Here is a 27753-nt window from a genome sequence, read left to right as displayed (position 1 = left end):
GTGTAGTGTAGTGTAGTGTTTGGTGCGACTGTACTGACCTACCTGAGTCCTCTGGTGGTCGATCCTAACAAAAGGGACCACCAGAGGACCAGGTAGGAGGTATATTAGACGCTGTTATGAAAACAGCGTCTAATATACCTGTTAGGGGTTAAAAAATTCGGATCTCCAGCCTGCCAGCGAACGATCTCCGCTGGCATGCTGGAGATCCACTCGCTTACCTTCCGTTCCTGTGAGCGCGCGCGCCTGTGTGCGCGCGTTCACAGGAAATCTCGCGTCTCGCGAGATGACGCGTATATGCGTCCAGGAGGAGAAAAGCAACCACCTTCCGGACGCATCGGCGCGTTAGGCGGTCCGGAGGTGGTTAATAATAAGAAATAATTTAAGCAGTGGCCTGGGGAAGTATAGGTGTAGTATTTGCTACCAGCAATAGTTGGTGTCCGAGCAGGGCCCCTAGCGAATGGTTGGACTTCATTAAGTCTTCCATCACATTCACCATTGTTATTTCAGTCTGCAGCTCCCGGGTTCAGACCTTCTTGTAATATGTTCATATGATCGTCAACATAAGGGTAAATCGTTTCTGACTACCGACCGCTCTTTCAAAACATCAACTTTAGCTACCTCCAAAAACAACGGCACGTGACAAAGAGGTAAGGTATATAGAAGTCGCTGATATGTACGGTATATTCCGCACCTTCATCGGGTAGAGTTTTCTGCGTTCAAAGCGGGTGTCGTAATGGTATGTATATGTTTACTCTAAATAAGGTCTATGCTTTTTGGCCCCTTTAGGCTGCCCTACCGCAGCAGTTATGGCACAATTCTACTGCTTGTTGCAAGATAGGGTTAGATAGGTTAGGGACACCTTTCTGATAGCCGATCCGAACACAAATATAGATTAAGTATGAGTGAACCAGTTTGGACTGAACCAGGTTCGGTCCAAACTTTTCTATTTTTTTGATAACATAAGAACCCAAAGATTTTCAGTAGGGATGAGCGAATCGACTTCGGCTGAAACATTCAAAGTCAATTCGCATAATACTTCATGCTACACATTCTAATTGAATACTGGACTCATCCCTGCAGGCTCCTCCACATGTGCGCTGCCGGCCGGAGCTGCGCGCAAAGTGTGAGTAGAGCCAGATTCGCTCTCGACGAACTGTTAGCGCTACTTGGAACATCAGGACTAAACTACTTAATGATCGTCCACATATACAGGTAGAGACAGTGATACTATATATTTGGGGGATTGTTAACAAGTGTCCTGTATATATGTAGGACTCCTTATCCCTCTCTGTGCCGGTATTCAATTAGAATGTGTAGCATGTAGATATCCACGATTGGTGAGATCAGGCTGGACAATCACTCACAATACCAGGCAGCGGCAATTCTGGTGGAAACATCAGCTGCAGAGAGAACAGTTTTGCATAATACTTAGTTTGAATACTGTACAGAGGGAGCGCTCCATACAGTATTAGAATGTATTGCTCAGATGAGCTGGTTATTACTTTGAGAAGTCTCGTGAGACTTCACATAATAATTTCATTAATTACTATTGTAAAAAAAAAAACATTTCCTGAACTCGGGTTCGGTTCAAAGTGGTACCTTGGAACCAAATTGTGAGATTTCGTTAAGTAATAACTTCTGCTCATCTGAGCCAATACATTCTAATAATGTACGGAGCGCTCGCTCTGTACGGTATTCAAACTAAGTATTATGCGAATTGACTTCGGATGTTTCATCCGAAGTTGATTCGCTCATCCCTAATTTTCAGGTTAGTATTGGACTAATCTACTAAAGTTTTAGTGCACATGCTGTTGGGAAAAAAGCACTAGGGAGGAAAAAGAAGGGGTCTCACATGACCCTGAGAAGAAGTGGCGGAAGGGCTTGTCCTGATTGGCTCATCCAGGCTGTCTGTCAGCCTAGGAGCCAATCAGTGCTGCAGAAGGCAGGGAGGTACCCTAGCAGAATGAGTAGAATGCCATTCTGTCCTTGGCTGTGAATGAAGGTGGTTGGGTCTTACAGTATCTGTGTACAACACTGTGCATTGAAGTAACATGCATAGCTTGTCCGCTGTGATAGTGAAACAGTTACTGTGCATCAGTATGCCAGGCAGTTGACAGGCATCACACTTAGAATGACTTCACACTACACTTATTTGGCCAAATAGTGTGAACTCAGCCTTCACAGGTCGATGTTAGCGTTACGTATAATGAAATGCTCAGTGGCCCAAAATTTTACAATAGAGTGAAAGAGCATATTCCTTTTACACCGTCAGTAGATTCCACATGGATTTCTACAGAAACTGTTCTGATACAAGTAGTGGCCCCATGACAGAGTGGAGAGGGTGTAAGCAGTAAGTTTTTGTTGACGTCACTGTTTATTTTTCCTTCTTCTGATCGATAACAAGAACAACCCCAAAAAATCGGATCCTGTCTTTTGAGCCTCCGCCTTCACATGGTCAGCATTTGCTCAGTAATCCATCAGTATTGCTAAGGCAAAAAAAAACAAACAGGAGTTTTTCAAAATAGAGATGACATGTAGTTGGAATATTTGCATGTTTTCTGTGTTTTATACCCACTCCTGCGTTTGGCTTCCAAATCGTGAGCATATCCTGATGCAAAATAGAGGTGTGATAGAGGCCTTACGGATGCTCCAAAGACAAGATCCGTTGTGTTTTTCAATTTTCTGTCCTGACACATCAGAAGTGTAGCATAAATGGTGATGTAAACAAGGCCAAACAGGGACACTAGTGCCCCTGTCACAGAGTGGGGAGGGTGGCAACTGCATGAGGAGTCAACATAGTGGCCTAGTCAAAGAGTGGTGAGGATGGCAACACCATGAGGAGTGAAAATAGTGCCCCAGTCAGAGTGGTGAGGTGGCAATCACATGATGAGTCAACACAGTGGCACATTCACAAAGTGGTGAGGCGGGGCACCAGCACTCGCAGTAGCAGCACAAAATGGTGGGTGGCAGAAGGAGAAGATGGCAGCAGAGGCAGCAGATGTATGGCATCAGGCGGATAGCAGCATCAGAATAGTGGCTGAAGCAGGTGGCCAGAAGAAACAGGTCTTTTTTCACATAAATTTTGGTGTGGCACCCAGAATGATCTAGTCTGATGGATCAGGCACTGGCATGGGGAAATCCTGGCTGCTCCATGCTGATTCATCTTCATAAATGTCAAATTCTCAATATTTTGGGTTGAAAAGTGAGTTCTCTTTCGGATAACTATGCCCCCCACAGCACTAAACACCCGCTCTGATGCCACACTACTGGTAGGGCACGAAAGTTTGTCCACGGTAAACCTGCCTAGTTGTAGCCAATGGTGGCAGGGTACAGTCCACCACCTGCTGGTTCAGGTTCTGCTCCATGTCTTGCTGCTGCTGGGTGTGTTCTTCAGTAGGCGGGTAAAGAAAAATGGTCATTAGAAACTCCAGACTTAAATTGGCGCTGATGGAGCTGCTGCTGCATGGCAGTGGAACCTAAGAGCAGAGGGCCCCCCCCGATCATGTCTTTGTGGGGATAGGCAATGGCACACATAGGCAGTGACCAACAGACTTCAAAGGATGTCTCCATAGTAGTTGTGAGGTAGACAGTTTGCTATGCAGGAGCCTACCTGTCTGGAAAGAAGTATAGTGCACGGATCTCTAGAGACTGCCTGTGGGAAACTTCTATGTGGAACAGTTTGTCTCGTGTTGGACCTCGGAACGGACCCTGGAAATGTCTTGTACCTAGGTAATACGTTACAAAGACTATTTCTGTGCATATGAACTTTGGCCTGGCTGTCCCTTGTGAGTTTTCCTGCACAAGTTATTATTTGGATTGATTACCTGCATATAATTTATGTCTGGACTGTACTGCAGTCATTTAATAAATCCACCATTGTTTAAACTCTGTCTGGTTGTTTGGGGTAATGCATCATTACAGTACTATATGGAAATTATATTATATGTATATCACACACCTGCCTCAATAAGTTTTTTTGGGGGGGGCAACTGGTATGCATATCACACCAATTGAAATTATTTGTTCAAATGGTGTTTGTCACTCTGTATAGCTGCAGTATCGCAGCAGAACAGCACACAACTGGTGGACAATACAAATGCACTATAATATACTTTCTATGTTAGAAATTATATTATAAGTATATCACAACGATTGATAGCACACCTATACCAGTCCTTAAAAGGACTTTTGTGGCCCTATTAGCTAGCATTTGGTGTCCCTAACAGTCTGTCCCTGCTCCACACAGCAAACTCTCCCTATACTGGCAAAAGACTGAATGTAAAATGGCGGCAAGTTCAGGTTTATTTATAGGGTAGGGGGTTTGTCCATGTGCTGAAACGTTTCAATTGGCTGTCCTGTCCCACGTGATGGATGTGTCATGGGTCAAAGTTTGGCGCTATGGAAAAAAATGGCACGTGCGAATATCGCCATATGTTAGCATTTTCGGTGAATGAGCAAAGTTCACCACAAAACTACTGCTGGGCAAACAGCAAGGCCATCTCTAGTCAGCAATCTATCACCAAAGTGATTGGAAAAAGAGAACAGTACTCATCCGACAGCGCAGAAGCTGAACATTCACCTGGCCAAGTTGCTCCCTTTCCATGTGGTGGACTCTGCACCTTTCAGAGAACTGATGGCTTGTGCCGAGCCAAGGTGGAGAGTCCCAAGCCATCATTACTTCTCCAAAAAGGCTGTACCAGCCCTGCACACGTACCGTATGTTGAATAAAAGGTGGGCCAGTGCGTGAGCCTGTCGTTGTCTGTTAAAGTTCACAACAGCACTGACATTTGGAGCTATAACTGTGGTGAAGGACTATATATGTCACTTACGGCCCACTAGGTAAATGTGGCTCCTGCCCAGTCACACCAGCAACTTGGCCAGGTGACGACACTGCCACTTCCACTTTTTTTTAAGCTGCAAGTCCTGGCGCCAATGTCCTTCTCTGCCTCCTCATCCTCCACCTTGTCCTCAGCCTCCACTGCAGGCACAATTCGGAGTGCTACTCTAGCATACCACCTGTGCACAGCACAGCGGTGTCACGCTGTTCTGCACCTTGTATGCCTGGGGGAACAGAGTCACACTAGGGAGGAACTGCTCCGCGTTCTTCAGGAATCGAATCCTGGCTGTATCCTTGTCAACTTAAAATCTGAATCATGGTCATTGACAACAGGAAGAAAATTGTGTCAGCGCTGCGAGAAGGAGCGCTGAGCCATGAACCCTGCAAGGTACACGTCTTTAATCTGGTTCCTGAAGTCTTCCACCCAACTGCAAGACATCCTGAAAATGGCTAGGAAACTGTGCATGCACTTCAGCCATTCTTACACTGCAAAGCACATTCTCCTTGAGCTGCAAAGGCGGAATGGCGTTCCCCAGCATTGCCTGATAGGCGACATTTCTACCTGTTGGAACTCTAGCCTCTACATGTTGAACCAACTATATGAGTAGAGGAAGGCTGTTAATAAGTTCTTGATGATGCAGGTAGACAGGAGTAGTGCCCTGTGTAACTTTGACGTTAGCCAGTGACAGCTCATTCATGACACCTGCCGTTTGCTCAGGGCCTTTGAGGAGGCCACTAAAGTTGAGCGGACACCTGGATGTTCGGGTTCGACGTGTATGTGTGTGCACACATACTGCTCCACCATGTTGCTAAAATGCTGCCTCCTGCTAAGACATTCCATATCAGCTGGTGATGTTGGTTGTTGTGGCGTGCTGACAAAGCTTTTCCCCATTTCGGCCATGCTAACCCTGCCTTCTGGGGTTCTGGCTGTGCCCCAGCTGCATTGGCGACCTCTTCCTCCTCCTCTGCCTTCGCCTTGTGCTTCCATTGTGCCCCCGCTGTCAGGTAGGAATGCCATCAGCAGCGTGTCTACCAGCACGCGCTTGTACTCGCGGATCTTCTGATCACGCTCGAGTAACGAAAGTAAGGACGGTACATTGTTCTTGTAATGGGGATCCAGCAGTGTGGCCACCCAGTAATCAGCACAAGTTAGAATGTAGCCAACTCGTTGGTCGTTGCGGAGACACTGCAGCATGTAATCTCTCATGTGTGCCAGGCTGCCCAGAGGCAACAACAAGCTGTCCTCTGTGGGAGGTGTATCGTCTTTGTCCTCTGTATCCCCACAGCCACGCACCAGTGATGCCCATGAGATGGTTTGGGTGCCACCCTCCTGTGAACAAGGACATCTAGTCCCAGAGCTGCTACGAGATTTCGCCCATTATCGCACACCACCAGGCCGGGTTTGAGGCTCACTGGCACCAACCACTCATCGGTCTGTTGTTCCATGCCTGTCCACAGCTCCTGCGCGGTGTGGGGTTTGTCCCCGAAACAGATAAGTTTTAAAACTGCCCGATGTCGTTAACCCCTGACTGTGCTGAAGTTGGTGTTGTAGGTGTTATGCTGACCGGATGAGGAGGCGGTATAGGATCAGGAAGCGGAGTAGGAGGAGGAAGCAAAAAGAGACAAAGATAAATGCCCTGCAATCCTCGGTGGTGGAAGAACATGCACCAAGCTGCTATCTGCCTCAGGCCCAGCTGCCACTGCATTTCCCCAGTGTGCACACCTGATTCTGTCCCCCACTTGGTTGTGTAGGGAAGGGATGGCTTGCCTGGAAGTAGTGGCGGCTGGGCACAATGCACTGTGGTACAGCCACCACCATCAAATTCTTAAAACTGTCCAAGTCCACCAGACGGAATGACAGCATTTCAAAGGCCAGGAATTTTGAAATGCTGGCATTCAGGGCGGGTGAATAGGTGGGTACTTCCTCTTTCACTAAAGTGTTTGGGAGATAGACAGCTGAACGCTTCCATGAGACATTGTGCAGATGCTTGGTGACCGAGGTGGTGGCGTTGCTGGCAGGTGCCACTTTCACTGCAGAGGTGGATGAAGAGGCCGAGACTGCAGCAGAAGATGAACCAGGAGGAGTCAGAGATCTTTCTTGGTTTTTGAGGTGTCTACTCCACTGCAGCTTATGCTCTGCATTTAGTGCTCAGGTTTAGAATGTTTATGCCTCGCTTCAGGTTCTGATTGCACAGCCTGATTGCACTCATCTCTTGTCGTCAGAACATTGTCTGAAGAACTACCACGTCAGGGAACTCCTTGGAGCTGGCTTTGAAGTGCTCGGTACCTTGGTGCGGTGGGCAGTAGCAGGTGTACTGTCTAGGGGACGGCTGCTCCTCTTTTGCACCCTGCTCCCTCTTTTGCTGTGCTGGTGGCTCTGTGCGAACACCGCCTCTTTCTCTGAACTACACAGGTCACTTGCATGACCTTGATTCCATGTGGGGTCGAGGACATCCTCCACATCATCTTCCACCCAGTCTTCATCCCTGCATTCCTTGTCGGTCTGCACACTGTAGAAAGCCATAGCAGTTGGCATCTGTGTTTCGTCATCATCCAAGACGTGCTGCGGTGGTCCTCCCATGTACTCATCCTGAAACATAAGGGGTTGGGCATCGGTGCACTCCATCTCTACCACTTCTGGGGCTGGGCTATGTGGATGGCCCTGGGAAACTAAAAAGCAGAAGAAACTGCTGCATGACTTGGGGCTCAGACTGCTTGGCAGATTTGCAAGGAGCTAAGGTGAAAGACTGATGGCCATGGGCTGCAGTTGCCAACTCTGATCTTTCAGCAGGGGACTGGGTGGGAAACAATGTGAAGGAACTGGAGGCACTGTCAGCCACCCATTCTACTATCGCCTGTACTTGTTCAGGCCTCACCATTCATAGAGCGGCATTTGGGCCTACCAAATAACGCTGAAGGTTCTGTCGCCTACCTGCACCTAAGGAAGGTGTTTCTCTTGTGTGTGTAGCTGGCACAAATTTAAAGGGACTCTGTCACCAGTTTCTAACCCCCACTTTTAAAACTATTGTTCTGTCCATGGAGCCCTTGTGATTACTAAGGTGTTGTTATAAGCTAAATCTGCTGGCTCGTTTTGATAAAAAAAAACTTTTATCTAACCTGTCAGTCATGTAGATAAGGTGCCCAGGGCGTTTCTCCTGGTCTGAAGATGCCGCCCGCCGCCGCCGCCGTTGGTGCCCAGCTCCTCCTCTGCTCTGATCAGCGCCGCCTGAATGTCAAGAAATACGCCTCCGCCTCTCCCTCAGTCCCCCCTCCTTCTGTTCTAAGATCCCGCGCGTGCGCACAGGCCTGTGCCTGATGCGCCCGTGCAGACTTTTCATGCGCACGCACTTCGCTCAACCTCCTCATAAGACGAATACTACCGCCAGCCAGTCAGAGCCTGCCAAGAGCTGCCTGGAGCCGCACGTCTGCCCACAGCTCATTTACAAGACCCACCGGAGGACTATATTATATCAGCCTTTTTTCAACTCATTATTTTACAGGTAATAACATCATTGAAAACAATATTGATTGGAGTGAAATTCGAATTAAATGATATATATACATACACTCACCACTCAGGGGGCAATATACATAAGTGGGTGCGTAGTGTGTGTATGTGTGTATGTGTATATATGTGTGTGTGTGTGTGTGTGTATATATATATATATATATATATATATATATATATATATATATATATATATATATATATATATAATATCTCCATGGAAAGGTTCAGGTAGCACTCCCTTAAGTGCAGATATAGCTGTGTGGAGTAGGAGGAGGAAGCAAAAGGTCCCTCGAATTTGTCCTCGATATAGGACAAATTCAGTAGACGAAGAAAGTCCGCAGTACTCCTTCAAGTAAAAAAGTTTAATTTATTCACACATGTCAGACAACGTTTCGTCTCTCTCTCTCTCTATGCTTAGTTGCACAACTTTTCGATAAAAAAACGCACATGTCAAAAATAAAACGCATCAAAAACGCGACATAACCGCAAGTGAAAAAATATCGAACACATGAAAAGAACTATGGAAGAAAGAGATGTGAATAATAACAGATACCAAATAATTATGTTGTAGATGACTAAAAATAGACAAAAGGAAAAAAATGGACAGATTCCATGTCTGTTCTTGGCAATTACCAATGGAGGGTATAAAAGCCAATCGGACATGAAGGAGGGTCATCACCACTGAAGAAGGGAACAGTGTTTCCCGAAACGAGTTTAGTACTAAGAGATCTAAATCAGAGATCAGAATATGACCCATCTGTGAGAAGCAAAAACTCTAACTACAGTGCACTGTAAGTTTTATCTCAGCCGCTACAACGAAGAGCCGAGCCTGAGTAAACTACTGAATACCAGCCTACATGCCGATACGTCATTTCCGGAGCGACAAACCTCTTCTCCAAACCCACGTGGGACGCTGACAGCGCTACAGCCGGGACGCCGGCTCACAGCGAGCCCCGAGGAATCTATTTGACTGACCGGCACGAAGGGAAGGTAAGCCCACACAGTGGGTAACCACCAGGGACATTTGTCTGCTAAACCGTTAAGCGACATCTATATGGAAATGTGGTAGTCATTTACAACAGAACATCGACTTTATTCCAGCAAATACCATCTTGCATTGTTTGTTCATATTCAGGACAGAACCAAAAAGGATCCTCATTCTTTTTCCTTCCAGGAACTTACATGTGAACACATATGATCTTTTTTTCCTACAGTGGTCTCTTTTCAACAGTGATCATTGGATATGTGTAGATTGATGTTACCACTGCAGAATTAGTACAATCTTGTGGGAAACAATTTATCAAACCATCCAGTGTTAGTGTATATTTTATCTTTTTATTCTTTTATACATATATTAATTAAATATTGTGATTTGCAATTAACCATATGGTCCCGTGTGTCGAGAGTGCCGGTCTTTTCAGATTTATATATATATATATTGAATGAACCACTCAGGGCTTACCGAGGGCTGGCTAATGCCGGGAGCCCGGAGCGAGGGTAGGCCTAAAAGGGGGCCTACCCCAATGGACCTACTGATAAAGGGGAAGGGAGGGAGGGAGGGGTACCTGGCTGCACGTCCCGACTGTTCCTCCCACTGAGGCTTATGAAGGCAAAGGGGGCGTGGCCTCAGCCCCTCCCACAAATACAGGCTGCCCGGCAGCCTTAACCACTTGTGGTCAGGGCGACGGCCCTTGAATGAACCACTCAGGGCTTACCGAGGGCTGGTTAATGCCGGGAGCCCGGAGCGAGGGTAGGCCTAAAAGGGGCCAACAAGGAGACATAACATACTGTCAAACACTTTATTGTAGCATTACAGGGCTAGAGAACAGAACGCCTCCCGAATCTCGGATCTGGGATTTGGTACATATCTGGAGAAACAAGACGACCTCCACCGCCCCATACTTCTGATGACATGCGGAGGAACTTTGAGCCTAGAAGCGGCTGAGGCCGCCCCAATACGAAAGGAATGTCCTGATATGGTCTTGGGGTCCTGACCCAACTCTGCAACCAAGGAGCGGACATGGGACATGAACTGAGAGGTGGACAATCGACCCCCCTTAAAGGGAAGTAAAGGACTATCTGGCGCTGCCGCCTGCAGCCCTGATGACAATAGTTGCAGCGCCTTGACAGGGCACCAGACGTTGTGCGAGGGGTAAAACCTGACCAGAGTAGGAGGTCCTGTCTGGGCGGTCTTGGTGGCCAGGATGCTCAGTATGAAATGGTCGTGATTCCAGGTCCAAGTGCTGCTTCTGAAGATGCCGGCTGTTCCGGCTGGTAGTGGTGAATTCCCCCGGCCGGAGGAATCCGTAAAACCCCAGGTACAGGGCAGCTTTAATGATGGTGCTAACCAAGGGCCCAAAAGGATTACCATCCAGAGCCAAGGACAACTGCCTAAACAAGGCACCGGACAGGGGTTGACGGACCACTGGCCTACTTGCACCGGCTTTCTCGATGCCCCTGAGCGTGGCCTTGATGGCCTGTGATGTGAAAAAAGATACCCGGGCAGGGTTGTCCAAGGTGAACTGATGTTGAACCCCTGCCAAGTAAAGGCGGATGGTGTTGTGCGCGAGGCTGAGGTTAGTATGACAATGTGCAATAAACGCCATCATGAATGATACGTCGTCCACATTGCCTTGAGGATGATTCTTGGCAAAAACCTTGTAGAGGTTCCAGCCTGTACGATAATTCCTGACTGTGTTCTCAGAAAGGCTCTGGTGCAATAGATCTTTGGCTGTCCTGATCAAAGACTTTAAACCCACACCAGGTCACTGTAGGCTGGAATGTCCGCCCCAGTTGCGTCTGCTTGCGGCATAACCTGAAAAAAGATATTGGCGTTAAAACGGGACAGTGCATCTGCAGCCGTATTCATGGAACCCTGAATGTGGGAGCATTCAAAGCAAAAGTTGTGCGTCATGGACAGCCACACCAACTTGCGCATGAGGGCCATGATCTTTGGGGATCTAGCTCTGCCCACCCGGATGATGTCAACCAGGTCCTGACTATCAGTAATAAACAACACCCTAGAGTCTGACCAGTCGTGGCCCCATACATGGGCCGCTGCCACCAAAGGATATAACTCCAACAGGGGGGATGACCGAAGAGCCTCCCTGTCCCCTGAGATCTGAGAAGGCCAGGCACCGGCCAGCCAATGGTTGCCAAAAATAGCTGCAAAGCCCCTGGATGCAGCTGCGTCTGAATAAATCGTGGGGGAGAACGAATCCCGGGGGGGAACGAACAACCGTATCCCATTCCATGAAGACATGAATGAACTCCACATGGACAGGTCCGTCATGGCCTGTTGGTCCAGCCGAATGACGCTGTCTTGTTCTGGGGCTGATGGTAGGAGCAGCAAGAGCCGGGAAATAAAGGTACATCCCTGGGGCATAACTCTCATGGCAAAGTTCAGCCGGCCCAGCAATGATTGGAGATTCGTCTTGGTCAGGAAGCCGGCCTTGGACACCTCCAGGATGGCCAATCATATCTGCTGCAACTTCTCCTCGGGGAGCCTTGCTTCAAACTTCACTGAGTCCAGGATGACCCCCAGGAAGGTGATCGACTTTGAAGGACCTACCGTCTTCCCTGCTGCGACCGGAACCTGGAGGGCCGCAAATAACTCCAGTAGGGAGGACAAGCTGGAGGGCTGCCGGGCAGGATGTTCCACCAGCAGGAAGTCGTCCAGGTAATGGATGCTCATGGGCGCCTGCCCATGTTTGACCAGGATCCAGTGCAGGGCCTGGGCCAGACGGTCAAACAGCCATGGGCTGCTTTTTGAGCCAAACGTAAGGCGATTGGCAAAGTAGTACCTGCCTTCCCACTTAATGCCGTAGTACTGCCATAGCTGTGGATGGATCGGGAGCAGCTTGAAGGCGTCCGCAATATCTGTCTTGGATAACCAGGCCCCCCTGCCTGCCTTGAGAATCAATAGAATGGCCTCATCGATAGGAGTACTTCATACTGAACTCTTCCGATGGTATCAGGGAATTAATACTGGATATGTGAGACGAATGAGGAGCCGAGAGATCATAGATCAGTCTTCTTTTATTCGAGTCCTTCTTCACCACCACTCCAATAGGGTTAACCCTCCATACTTCCCAGGGAATAGAATCAAAAGGACCGATTAGGAACCCTTTCTCCAGCTCCAAGGCAATCGCTGCTTGCACCGCCTCTGGATCCTGTCTGGTAGAGAGGAGATTTTCGCACTCCCAATTGGCATGCGGAAGGGCCACCAACCCCGTATGGAACCCTTCTGACAGACCGGTAAGTAGATGTACCACAAACCGTTGATCATCATGCCCTTCTAGGAGTGCTCCCAGGAGATCCAAGTTGATGTCGGTCAGTCATGCCAGTTTAGATGATTTTTTTAGGACAGGCTGACCTCGGATGTGCACGAAAGCAAACTGTGCACACGTGGAGGGCCCTGGACCCACTGAACATGCAATGGCCGAAGTTAGAATTATTGCATATCTGGCTTTTGCCTAGATACACAATTGGCCTGCCAAACTTGTCCATGAGGGCCGGACCCCTGATGGACCCGGAATGGCTCTATCAGGAAGGGAGGCTGCCTCGTTGGGGCAACACTCCATAGCGTGAAAAATAGACTGCCATGAACCACAAGTGGGGGCTTGGAGCCCTGCAAAATGCCTGCAGAACAGCTCCATGTCTAGCACAGCCCAATTGGTCTGAAACTGTGCTAGGGAGGCTGCAGCTTTCGCCGCGAAGGACCGATGGTAATCACAGAACGCCGAGCCCCCATACTTGTGGCCCAAATCGGTGACCTGATATAGATAGGCATCCAGCTCCTCCCTCCTATTAGGCTGAGCCGAGCAAATGACGTCCCTGAATAAACTGAAAGCGAGTACAAACTCGGGAATGGACAGTTTGCGATTCAGTCGGGCATCTTTGGACTTCATCACTAGAGTTGAGCGAACACCTGGATGTTCGGGTTCGAGAAGTTCGGCCGAACATCCCGGAAATGTTCGGGTTCGGGATCCGAACCCGATCCGAACTTCGTCCCGAACCCGAACCCCATTGAAGTCAATGGGGACCCGAACTTTTCGGCACTAAAAAGGCTGTAAAACAGCCCAGGAAAGAGCTAGAGGGCTGCAAAAGGCAGCAACATGTAGGTAAATCCCCTGCAAACAAATGTGGATAGGGAAATGAATTAAAATAAAAATTAAATAAATAAAAATTAACCAAAATCAATTGGAGAGAGGTTCCATAGCAGAGAATCTGGCTTCCCGTCACCCACCACTGGAACAGTCCATTCTCAGATATTTAGGCCCCGGCACCCAGGCAGAGGAGAGCGGTCCCGTAACAGAGAATCTGTCTTCATGTCAGCAGAGAATTAGTCTGCATGTCATAGCAGAGAATGAGGCTTCACGTCAGCCACCACTGCAACAGTCCATTGGCATATATTTAGGCCCAGCACACACACAGGCAGAGGAGAGAGGTCCCGTAACAGAGAATCTGGCTTCATGTCAGCAGAGAATCAGTCTGCATGTCATAGCAGAGAATCAGGCTTCACGTCAGCCACCACTGCAACAGTCCATTGTCATAAATTTAGGCCCAGCACCCAGGCAGAGGAGAGAGGTCCCGTAACAGAGAATCTGGCTTCATGTCAGCAGAGAATCAGTCTTCATATCATAGCAGAGAATCAGGCTTCACGTCACCCACCACTGTAAGAGTCAATTTTCATAAATTTAGGCCCAGAACCCAGGCAGAGGAGAAAGGTCCCGTAACAGACAATCTGGCTTCATGTCAGCAGAGAATCAGTCTTCATATCATAGCAGAGAATCAGGCTTCACGTCACCCACCACTGTAAGAGTCAATTTTCATAAATTTAGGCCCAGAACCCAGGCAGAGGAGAAAGGTCCCGTAACAGACAATCTGGCTTCATGTCAGCAGAGAATCAGTCTTCATATCATAGCAGAGAATCAGGCTTCACGTCACCCACCACTGTAAGAGTCAATTTTCATAAATTTAGGCCCAGAACCCAGGCAGAGGAGAAAGGTCCCGTAACAGACAATCTGGCTTCATGTCAGCAGAGAATCAGTCTTCATATCATAGCAGAGAATCAGGCTTCACGTCACCCACCACTGTAAGAGTCAATTTTCATAAATTTAGGCCCAGAACCCAGGCAGAGGAGAAAGGTCCCGTAACAGACAATCTGGCTTCATGTCAGCAGAGAATCAGTCTTCATATCATAGCAGAGAATCAGGCTTCACGTCACCCACCACTGTAAGAGTCAATTTTCATAAATTTAGGCCCAGAACCCAGGTAGAGGAGAAAGGTCCCGTAACAGACAATCTGGCTTCATGACAGCAGAGAATCAGTCTGCATGTCATAGCAGAGAATCAGGCTTCACGTCAGCCACCACTGCAACAGTCCATTGTCATAAATTTAGGCCCAGCACCCAGGCAGAGGAGAGAGGTCCCGTAACAGACAATCTGGCTTCATGTCAGCAGAGAATTAGTCTGCATGTCATAGCAGAGAATCAGGCTTCATGTCAGCCACCACTGCAACAGTCCATTGGCATATATTTAGGCCTAGCACACAGGCAGAGGAGAGGTTCATTCAACTTTGGGTAGCATCGCAATATAATGGTAAAATGAAAATAAAAATAGGATTGAATGAGGAAGTGCCCTGGAGTCCAATAATATATGGTTATGGGGAGGTAGTTAATGTCTAATCTGGACAAGGGACGGACAGGTCCTGTGGGATCCATGCCTGGTTCATTTTTATGAACGTCAGCTTGTCCACATTGGCTGTAGACAGGCGGCTGCGTTTGTCTGTAATGACGCCCCCTGCCGTGCTGAATACACGTTCAGACAAAACGCTGGCTGCCGGGCAGGCCAGCACCTCCAAGGCATAAAAGGCTAGCTCTGGCCACGTGGACAATTTAGAGACCCAGAAGTTGAATGGGGCCGAACCATCAGTCAGTACGTGGAGGGGTGTGCACACGTACTGTTCCACCATGTTAGTGAAATGTTGCCTCCTGCTAACACGTTGCGTATCAGGTGGTGGTGCAGTTAGCTGTGGCGTGTTGACAAAAGTTTTCCACATCTCTGCCATGCTAACCCTGCCCTCAGAGGAGCTGGCCGTGACACAGCTGCCTTGGCGACCTCTTGCTCCTCCTCTGCCTTGGCCTTGGGCTTCCACTTGTTCCCCTGTGACATTTGGGAATGCTCTCAGTAGCGCGTCTACCAACGTGCGCTTGTACTCGCGCATCTTCCTATCACGCTCCAGTGCAGGAAGTAAGGTGGGCACATTGTCTTTGTAGCGTGGATCCAGCAGGGTGGCAACCCAGTAGTCCGCACAGGTTAAAATGTGGGCAACTCTGCTGTCGTTGCGCAGGCACTGCAGCATGTAGTCGCTCATGTGTGCCAGGCTGCCCAGGGGTAAGGACAAGCTGTCCTCTGTGGGAGGCGTATCGTCATCGTCCTGCCTTTCCCCCCAGCCACGCACCAGTGATGGACCCGAGCTGCGTTGGGTGCCACCCCGCTGTGACCATGCTTCATCCTCATCCTCCTCCACCTCCTCCTCATCCTCGTCCTCCTCGTCCTCCAGTAGTGGGCCCTGGCTGGCCACATTTGTACCTGGCCTCTGCTGTTGCAAAAAACCTCCCTCTGAGTCACTTCGAAGAGACTGGCCTGAAAGTGCTAAAAATGACCCCTCTTCCTCATCCTCCTCCTCCTCCTCCTGGGCCACCTCCTGTTCCATCATCGCCCTAAGTGTTTTCTCAAGGAGACATAGAAGTGGTATTGTAACGCTGATAACGGTGTCATCGCCACTGGCCATGTTGGTGGAGTACTCGAAACAGCGCAACAGGGCACACAGGTCTCGCATGGAGGCCCAGTCATTGGTGGTGAAGTGGTGCTGTTCTGTAGTGCGACTGACCCGTGCGTGCTGCAGCTGAAACTCCACTATGGCCTGCTGCTGCTCGCACAGTCTGTCCAGCATGTGCAAGGTGGAGTTCCACCTGGTGGGCACGTCGCATATGAGGCGGTGAGCGGGAAGGCCGAAGTTACGCTGTAGCGCAGACAGGCGAGCAGCGGCAGGATGTGAACGCCGGAAGCGCGAACAGACGGCCCGCACTTTATGCAGCAGCTCTGACATGTCGGGGTAGTTGTGAATGAACTTCTGCACCACCAAATTCAGCACATGCGCCAAGCAAGGGATGTGCGTCAAATTGGCTAGTCCCAGAGCTGCAACGAGATTTCGCCCATTATCACACACCACCAGGCCGGGCTTGAGGCTCACCGGCAGCAACCACTCGTCGGTCTGTTGTTCAATACCCCGCCACAACTCCTGTGCGGTGTGGGGCCTGTCCCCCAAACATATGAGTTTCAGAATGGCCTGCTGACGTTTACCCCGGGCTGTGCTGAAGTTGGTGGTGAAGGTGTGTGGCTGACTGGATGAGCAGGTGGAAGAAGAGGAGGAGGAAGCCGAGAAGGAGGAGGTGGCAACAGGAGGCAAAGAATGTTGCCCTGCGATCCTTGGCGGCGGCAGGACGTGCGCCAAACAGCTCTCCGCCTGGGGCCCAGCTGCCACTACATTTACCCAGTGTGCAGTTAGGGAGATATAGCGTCCCTGGCCGTGCTTACTGGTCCACGTATCTGTGGTTAGGTGGACCTTGCTACAGATGGCGTTGCGCAGTGCACACTTGATTTTATCGGATACTTGGTTGTGCAGGGAAGGCACGGCTCTCTTGGAGAAGTAGTGCCGGCTGGGAACAACATACTGTGGGACAGCAAGCGACATGAGCTGTTTGAAGCTGTCTGTGTCCACCAGCCTAAATGACAGCATTTCATAGGCCAGTAGTTTAGAAATGCTGGCATTCAGGGCCAGGGATCGAGGGTGGCTAGGTGGGAATTTACGCTTTCTATCAAATGTTTGTGAGATGGAGAGCTGAACGCTGGCGTGTGACATGGTTGAGACGCTTGGTGACGGAGGTGGTGGTGGTGGTGTTGGTGGTACATCCCCTGTTTGCTGGGCGGCAGGTGCCAACGTTCCTCCAGAGGCGGAGGAAGAGGCCGAGGCGGCAGCAGCAGAATAGGCCGAGGCGGCAGCAGCAGAAGAGGTAGCAGGGGGAGCCTGAGTGACTTCCTTGGTTTTAAGGTGTTTACTCCACTGCAGTTCATGCTTTGCATGCAGGTGCCTGGTCATGCAGGTTGTGCTCAGGTTCAGAACGTTAATGCCTCGCTTCAGGCTCTGATGGCACAGCGTGCAAACCACTCGGGTCTTGTCGTCAGCACATTGTTTGAAGAAGTGCCATGCCAGGGAACTCCTTGAAGCTGCCTTTGGGGTGCTCGGTCCCAGATGGCGGCGGTCAGTAGCAGGCGGAGTCTCTTGGCGGCGGGTGTTCTGCTTTTGCCCACTGCTCCCTCTTTTGCTACGCTGTTGGCTCGGTCTCACCACTGCCTCTTCCTCCGAACTGTGAAAGTCAGTGGCACGACCTTCATTCCATGTGGGGTCTAGGACCTCATCGTCCCCTGCATCGTCTTCCACCCAGTCTTGATCCCTGACCTCCTGTTCAGTCTGCACACTGCAGAAAGACGCAGCAGTTGGCACCTGTGTTTCGTCATCATCAGAGACATGCTGAGGTGGTATTCCCATGTCCTCATCATCAGGAAACATAAGTGGTTGTGCGTCAGTGCATTCTATGTCTTTCACCGCTGGGGAAGGGCTAGGTGGATGCCCTTGGGAAACCCTGCCAGCGGAGTCTTCAAACAGCATAAGAGACTGCTGCATAACTTGAGGCTGAGACAGTTTCCCTGGTATGCATGGGGGTGATGTGACAGACTGATGGGGTTGGTTTTCAGGCGCCATCTGTGCGCTTTCTGCAGAAGACTGGGTGGGAGATAATGTGAACGTGCTGGATCCACTGTCGGCCACCCAATTGACTAATGCCTGTACCTGCTCAGGCCTTACCATCCTTAGAACGGCATTGGGCCCCACCATATATCGCTGTAAATTCTGGCGGCTACTGGGACCTGAGGTAGTTGGTACACTAGGACGTGTGGATGTGGCAGAACGGCCACGTCCTCTCCCAGCACCAGAGGGTCCACTAACACCACCACGACCATGTCCACGTCCGCGTCCCTTACTAGATGTTTTTCTCATTGTTATGGTTCACCACAACAACAAATATATTATTTGGCCCAATGTATTGTATTCAAATTCAGCGGGATATAAATTTGAGGCCTAGTATTTAGGCGCTGGGTGACCGGTATGGATTTAGTGACAGAATTAGACTTGGAAATGCACAGAAGCGTGTGTGTGAAGTTATTCTGAATGACCCAATGTGCACCTTGAATATTATATACCCTTTTTGGGATAGATTTCAAATAGCTCTGATATAGCAGGAACCACTAAATTATGAAATTGCTAAATTGGGAATTGTACTTCAACCCAGAACAAAAAATGTGCTTTGACGGGCACTAAATAACTTTCCCAGCTACAACAGGACAGCGGTAACGAGAGATTTAGAGGGATTTAAATTTGAGGCCTAGTATTTAGGCGCTGGGTCACCGGTATGGATTTAGTGACAGAATTAGACTTGGAAATGCACAGAAGCGTGTGTGTGAAGTTATTCTGAATGACCCTATGTGCACCTTCAATATTATATACCCTTTTAGGGATAGATTTCAAATAGCTCTGATATAGCAGAAACCACTAAATTATGAAATTGCTAAATTGGGAATTGTACTTCAACCCAGAACAAAAAATGTGCTTTGACGGACACTAAATATCTTGCCCAGCAACAACAGTACAGCGGTGGGTAACGAGAGATTTAGAGGGATTTAAATTTGAGGCCTAGTATTTAGGCGCTGGGTCACCGGTATGGATTTAGTGACAGAATTAGACTTGGAAATGCACAGAAGCGTGTGTGTGAAGTTATTCTGAATGACCCAATGTGCACCTTGAATATTATATACCCTTTTTGGGATAGATTTCAAATAGCTCTGATATAGCAGGAACCACTAAATTATGAAATTGCTAAATTGGGAATTGTACTTCAACCCAGAACAAAAAATGTGCTTTGACGGGCACTAAATAACTTTCCCAGCTACAACAGGACAGCGGTAACGAGAGATTTAGAGGGATTTAAATTTGAGGCCTAGTATTTAGGCGCTGGGTCACCGGTATGGATTTAGTGACAGAATTAGACTTGGAAATGCACAGAAGCGTGTGTGTGAAGTTATTCTGAATGACCCTATGTGCACCTTCAATATTATATACCCTTTTAGGGATAGATTTCAAATAGCTCTGATATAGCAGAAACCACTAAATTATGAAATTGCTAAATTGGGAATTGTACTTCAACCCAGAACAAAAAATGTGCTTTGACGGACACTAAATATCTTGCCCAGCAACAACAGTACAGCGGTGGGTAACGAGAGATTTAGAGGGATTTAAATTTGAGGCCTAGTATTTAGGCGCTGGGTCACCGGTATGGATTTAGTGACAGAATTAGACTTGGAAATGCACAGAAGCGTGTGTGTGAAGTTATTCTGAATGACCCAATGTGCACCTTCAATATTATATACCCTTTTAGGGATAGATTTCAAATAGCTCTGATATAGCAGAAACCACTAAATTATGAAATTGCTAAATTGGGAATTGTACTTCAACCCAGAACAAAAAATGTGCTTTGACGGACACTAAATATCTTGCCCAGCAACAACAGTACAGCGGTAACGAGAGATTTAGAGGGATTTAAATTTGAGGCCTAGTATTTAGGCGCTGGGTGACAGGTATGGGTTTAGTGACAGAATTAGACTTGGAAATGCACAGAAGCGTGTGTGTGAAGTTATTCTGAATGACCCAATGTGCACCTTCAATATTATATACCCTTTTAGGGATAGATTTCAAATAGCTCTGATATAGCAGAAACCACTAAATTATGAAATTGCTAAATTGGGAATTGTACTTCAACCCAGAACAAAAAATGTGCTTTGACGGACACTAAATATCTTGCCCAGCAACAACAGTACAGCGGTGGGTAACGAGAGATTTAGAGGGATTTAAATTTGAGGCCTAGTATTTAGGCGCTGGGTCACCGGTATGGATTTAGTGACAGAATTAGACTTGGAAATGCACAGAAGCGTGTGTGTGAAGTTATTCTGAATGACCCAATGTGCACCTTCAATATTATATACCCTTTTTGGGATAGATTTCAAATAGCTCTGATATAGCAGGAACCACTAAATTATGAAATTGCTAAATTGGGAATTGTATTTCAACCCAGAACAAGAAATGTGCTTGAACGGACACTAAATAACTCGCCCAGCTACAGCACTAGGGACAGATTTAGCTGGATATAAATTTGAGGCCTAGTATTTAGGCGCTGGGTGACCGGTATGGATTTAGTGACAGAATTAGACTGGGATATGGCCAAAAAATAAACAGACTATTGCTGGTTAAATGCACTTGGTGTGACAGCTTCACCCTGATGTAGGCTTTAGCCAAAAAACAACCACACCATTGAGGGTTAAATGCACTTGGTGACAGGCGCAACTTGCCCCTGATTTTGTATATGGCCAAAAAATGAACAGACTATTGCTGGTTAAATGCACTTGGTGTGACAGCTTCACCCTGATGTAGGCTTTAGCCAAAAAACAACCACACCATTGAGGGTTAAATGCACTTGGTGACAGGCGCAGCTTGCCCCTGATTTTGTATATGGCCAAAAAATGAACAGACTATTGCTGGTTAAATGCACTTGGTGTCACAGCTTCACCCTGATGTAGGCTTTAGCCAAAAAACAACCACACCATTGAGGGTTAAATGCACTTGGTGACAGGCGCAGCTTGCCCCTGATTTTGTATATGGCCAAAAAATGAACAGACTATTGCTGGTTAAATGCACTTGGTGTGACAGCTTCACCCTGATGTAGGCTTTAGCCAAAAAACAACCACACCATTGAGGGTTAAATGCACTTGGTCGCAGCTTGTGCTGGCGCACCACAAGACACAAAATGGCCGCCGATCACCCCAGAAAAATGAGACTGACAAACGGTCTGTGCAGCCTAAAAACAGTGAGCAATTGAGGATCAGCAGCTCAATGATCCACAGCTGCAGATCGATCAGTTAATCAAGTCCTTTGGAGGAGTTAATCTGCCTAATCTCGCCCTACTGTCGCAGCCGCAACCTCTCCCTACGCTAATCAGAGCAGAGTGACGGGCGGCGCTATGTGACTCCAGCTTAAATAGAGGCTGGGTCACATGGTGCTCTGGCCAATCACAGCCATGCCAATAGTAGGCATGGCTGTGATGGCCTCTTGGGGCAAGTAGTATGACGCTTGTTGATTGGCTGCTTTGCAGCCTTTCAAAAAGCGCCAAGAAAGCATCACAAAAGCGCCAAGAAAGCGACGAACACCGAACCCGAACCCGGACTTTTACGAAAATGTTCGGGTCCGTGTCACGGACACCCCAAAATTCGGTACGAACCCGAACTATACAGTTCGAGTTCGCTCATCCCTATTCATCACCACTGACACCTCCCCGCAATCAATGGTTTTGTGCTCGCTAGCATCATGGGACGCTATAAGGATAGATGCCAGATTGACCTCTTTGCCTGCCAGTATATCCCTCCTGATATTCTCTGCCACAGAATGAGCTGGGACAATGGCCGGTGGAGTAGATGACATACCTGGGGAACCTGCTAATGGCCCCGACACGGGCGACACTGCCTGCGAAGGGGCGGAGGCCCTGGACTCCAGCTCCATGACTCGGTGCTGGATGTCCGCTACCGAGGCAGCCAAACTCCCCATAGTGTCATTCAGCTGTGCTAGTGATGCCTGGACGGAAGGCACTGCCAACTGCCCACTGGAAGGACCTGGGCTAGATACCAGCAGCCTATACAGTTCGGCTTTTCTGGCTGAAGCAGGGTGACTGATGCCCCTTCTATGCAACTCGGCCACCAATTTTGGAATTGTCCAGCTTCTCAGGGATCCATGACCAGCCAGACCGGAAACCACGGACCCGGAGATGGACGAGGCATCGTCGATGTCTGAGGCCTGGGACATGTTGACCACGCTGCAATACTCTACGCCCTGGATAACACCTGGGGACAAAACCTTTGTTACTTGTGCAGATGCCAGGTGTGTCTTGGACATCCCGATGGCCCCTCCCGCTGTTGGCCTGTACCCGAATGACCGCCCCTAGATTATGGCCGGCCTGACGGACCTGAATTGATACTCACCTGGTTTATGGTTTTTGATGAAAAAACGATACTGATACCGTACCGGAGGCCCGTACCACCGACCGAGGTGGAGGCCTTGTATATGGAAACCGAAGGCACCGATACCCCTACGACTGCCGTATAAAACAAGAACAAATATGAATATCCAAATGTACCGGGAATAAACACCCACCTGGTTGTGACAGGCCGTACCCCTGCCCCTAAGGGTACATGAAAAAAACATGGCCTACATGTACTAGGCAACAACGATGGGGACAGAAGAGCCAACAAACAGGATGACGTGCTCCCCCGGGCGTGCTGCTGGGTCATGCATGCCGCTATGGGCGGACGTGTGGCAAGATCGGTGCACCAGGCCCCCTGGACGTATGAGGACAGGACACCATGCCGCCGGGGCGGCTGACTTGACATTGCCTGAACGCTTCAGACAGACGTGCAACAAGAGATGAGTAAGACAAACCTGGACGTACCAGGTAGGACCACGTGCCACCGGGGTGGCGGACATGCTTGCCTGAACGTTTCAAGCAGACGTGCAACAGGAGATGACACTGACAACCTGGATGTTCCAGGCAGGACCCCCGCCACCGGTGTGGCAGACATATTTGGCCTGAACGTTTCAAGCAGACGTACAACAGGAGCAGACACTGATAACCTGGACGTTCCAGGCAGGACCACCTGACACCGGAGTGTCCAACGTAATGCTTGAACGCTTCAAGTGGACGTACCACATGAGCTGACAAGACACCCTGGGGACCCAGGCCGGACACCATGCCACGAAGTGGCGGACATTACATTGCCTGAACGCTTCAAGCAGACGTACCACAATGACGGACATGACAAAACCTGGAGTACCAGGCCGGACCAACCGCCACTGGAGCAGCGGACGCAACAAAGCCTGAACGCTTCAAGCAGACGTACAAAATGAACAAGGCACCCACCTGGAGTACCAGGCAGGACTACATGCCACCGGCATGGCGGACACCACAAAGCCTGAACGCTTCAAGCAACGAACCACAATAGACAAAGGACAACCTGGACGTTCCGGCAGAATCCCGTGTCACCGGGGTGGACGACAGAGTGGTGCCTGAACGTTTCAAGCAGACGAGCAACAAGGGAGAGAGACGGGTATGACAACGTGCCATGGTGTGGCGGACACCACATGAGATGAGAAAAGTGCCCGCGGCCCAACCTGTGACACATACCATACCCGTATTGAAAACAGGACGTACCACCTACTGTAAGTAAGAAATCCTTGCATGGAAATGGAGCGTCAGATAAACGGCCAGAAGAAACACACTGCAATATGACAACAAGGTAAATGTATAAACCTTTTTTTTTTTTTTTTTTTAAGAACCAAGGTACTGCTGCTCCCTAGGAGCAGGAGTAACCTATAGGCACAACATGGCAGGGAACTAGTGCAGATCTGAGTGAAACAGCGCCCCCACCATCTTAGCTGTGGAAAGGCAGTGGAACCTTGGGTGCGACCGTCTATGCACGTACGGCAAACCTCCGGCCTAATAGTGACCACTGCTGATTTGTCAGGTGAGTAGCAGCCATGGCCAGAACCTATAATACAAACATATTTGTGGAGCACAGGGGAAGCAGGGCCGACAGATGACAGCCGCCCAGAAACAGCCAAGGTATGCCACGCCCACACTGGCTGACATGCGCCTCTGCTGGAGAGACCACCAACCCCCCGGCCGGCGGCGGGGTTGTGAAACAGGGAGAGCGTAACCAGGGGGCGGGGCCGCCGTCGTACCTAGCAACCGGCACCCGCGGCTGCCCCCGGAACACCCGCCTATCGTGAACAGTCTGCGCAGCCCGGCGTGACGCTGGAGGTGAGCGGAGCCTCGGGCCAATCCCCCGGCGTGTGTGCCCGTCCTCGTGTGTAGTAGCCCTGCCCCGCCGTGAGCCGCCCCCCGCACTGTTACCCGAACCCGACCAGACACCTGGTGTCGGATACATGCTTACCTGGGCGACCGTAACGAGGTGAAGCCGAACCCCATACTTACCCGGAACGCGGCTTAGTTGAGCGGGACATGCAGGAACCAGACGTGACCGGAAGCTCCAGGTACCTGGCTGCACGTCCCGACTGTTCCTCCCACTGAGGCTTATGAAGGCAAAGGGGGCGCAGCCTCAGCCCCTCCCACAAATACAGGCTGCATGGCAGCCTTAACCACATATATATATATAGAGAGAGAGAGAGAGCGAGAGATTGTGCCCATGAAGCTGATTTACAATGATATAGATATATACACCCACTTATGTATATTGCCCCCTGAGTGGTGAGTGTATGTGTATATATATATATATCATTTAATTCGAATTTCACTCCAATCAATATTGTTTTCAATGATGTTATTACCTGTAAAATAATGAGTTGAAAAAAGGCCGATATAATATAGTCCTCTGGTGGGTCTTGTAAATGAGCTGTGGGCAGACGTGCGGCTCCAGGCAGCTCTTGGCAGGCTCTGACTGGCTTGCGGCAGTGTTCGTCTTATGAGGAGGTTGAGCGAAGTGCGCGCATGCGCACTTCGCTCAACGAGGCTGAATCGAAAAGTCTGCACGGGCGCATCAGGCACAGTCCTGTTGTTATATTATTTTAAAACAACCGCTTTGTGCCAGATAGTACATTTGTGCCCTGTGCTAAATTTCTGACAGTCCAATACAATCATTAAATACTGCTGTTATAATTTTATAATGTTTTTAAACAACCTTTTTGTGCTACATCGTACATTTGCGGCCTGCGGTGCATTTCTTACAGTCCAATACAACCATTAAATATTGCTGTAATATTGTGCTTTAGAAAAAACACCCTTCTTGTGCTACACTTGCTGCCTGAGCTGCATTTCTTACAGTCTAATACAACCGTTAAATACTGCTGGTATATTTTTATTTAAAAAAAAACACCTTTTTGTGCTAGATAGTACATTTACGGCCTGCGCTGCATTTCTGAAAGTCCTATAAAACAGTTAAATACTGCTGTTATATTGTGTTTGAGAAAAAACACCCTTTTTGTGCTACATCATGCATTTGCGGACTGCACTGCATTTCTGACTGCCCAATACAACCGTTAAATAATGCTGTTATATTTTTATTAAAAAAAAAACACCCTTATTGTGCTAGATATTACATTAGCAGCCTACACTGCATTTATGACAGTCCAATACAACCGTTAAATACTGCTGTTATATATAACAGCAGTATTTAACGGTTGTATTGGACTGTCATAAATGCAGTGTAGGCTGCTAATGTAATATCTAGCACAATAAGGGTGTTTTTTTTAAATAAAAATATAACAGCATTATTTAACGGTTGTATTGGGCAGTCAGAAATGCAGTGCAGTCCGCAAATGCATGATGTAGCACAAAAAGGGTGTTTTTTTTCAAACACAATATAACAGCAGTATTTAACAGTTGTATTGGACTGTCAGAACAGCAGAGCAGGCCGCTAATGTATTATCTAGCACAAAATGGTGTTTTTTTCAAAGAAAAATATACCACTAGTATTTAACAGTTGTATTGGATTATCAAAAATCCAACGCAGGCCACAAATGTACGATGCAGCATAAGAAGGGTGTTTTTTTTTTTTCAAACCACAAGATAACAGCACTATTTAACTGTTGTATTGGACTGTCAGAAATGCAGCGCAGGCCGCAAATGTACGATGTAGCACAAAAAGTGTTTTTTTCAAATAAAAATATAACAGCAGTATTTAATAGTTGTAATAGACTGTCAGAAATGCAGCACAGGGCACAAATGTACTATCTGGCACAAAAAGGTTATTTAAAAAATATACATATAACAGCAGTATTTACCGGTTGTTTTGGACTGTCATAAATGCAGCGTAGGCTGCTAATGTATTATTTAGCACAAAATGGGTGTTTTTTTTAAATAAAAATATAACAGCAGTATTTAACGGTTGTTTTGGACAGTCAGAAATGCAATGCAGTGCAGTCCGCAAATGAATGATGTAGCACAAAAAGGGTGTTTTTTTCAAACACAATATAACAGCAGTATTGAGCGATTGTATTGGACTGTCAAAAATGCAGAGCAGGCCGCAAATGTACTATCTAGCACAAAAAGGTGTTTTTTTCAAAGTAAAATATACCAGCAGTATTTAACGGTTGTATTGGATTATCAGAAATGCAGCGCAGGCCGCAAATAAACTATTTGACACAAAAAGGGTGGTTTTTTTTTAAATAAAAATATAACAGCTAGAGTTTAGCGAACACCTGGATGTTCGGGTTCGAGAAAATCGGCCGAAATTCCCGGAAATGTACGGGTTCGGGATCCGAACTCGACCCGAACTTCGCCCCAAACCCCATTGAAGTCAATGGGGACCCAAACTTTTCGGCACTAAAAAGGCTGTAAAATTGCCCAGGAAAGGGCTAGAGGGCTGCAAAAGGCAGCAAAATGTAGGTAAATCTCCTGCAAACAAATGTGGATAGGGAAATGAATTAAAATAAAATAAATTAAAATTAACCAATATCAATTGGAGAGAGGTCTCATGGCAGAGAATCAGGCTTCATGTCACCCACCACTGGACCAGGCCACTGTTAGATATTTTTAGGCCCCGGCACCCAGACAGAGGAGAGAGGTCCCATTGCAGAGAATCGGGCTTCATGTCATAGCAGAGAATCATGCTTCATGTAACCCAACACTGGAACAGGCCACTGTCAGATATTTTTAGGCCCCGGCACCCAGACAGAGGAGAGAGGTCCCATAGCAGAGAATCAGGCTTCATGTCATAGCAGAGAATCAGGCTTCACGTCACCCAAAACTGGAACAGGCCATTTTTAGATATTTAGGCCCCTGCACCCAAACAGAGGAGAGAGGTCCCATAGCAGAGAATCAGGCTTCATGTCATAGCATATAATCAGGCTTCAAGTCATAGCAGAGAATCAGGCTTCATGTCATAGCATAGATTCAGGCTTCATGTCATAGCAGAGAATCAGGCTTCATGTCACCCAACACTGGAACAGGGCACTGTCAGATATTTAGGCCCCAACACCCAGACAGAGGAGAGAGGTCCCATTGCAGAGAATCAGGCTTCATGGCATAGCAGAGAATCAGGCTTCACGTCACCCACCACTGGAACAGGCCATTGTCAGATATTTAGGCCCCGGCACCCAGACAGAGGAGAGGTTCATTCAACTTTGGGTTGCCCCGCAATATAATGGTAAAATGAAAATAAAGAGGATT

The sequence above is a fragment of the Bufo gargarizans genome, chromosome 4, assembly GCF_014858855.1.
Source record: "Bufo gargarizans isolate SCDJY-AF-19 chromosome 4, ASM1485885v1, whole genome shotgun sequence".
Taxonomy (NCBI): Eukaryota; Metazoa; Chordata; class Amphibia; order Anura; family Bufonidae; genus Bufo; species Bufo gargarizans.
This window is presented reverse-complemented; position numbering follows the sequence as displayed.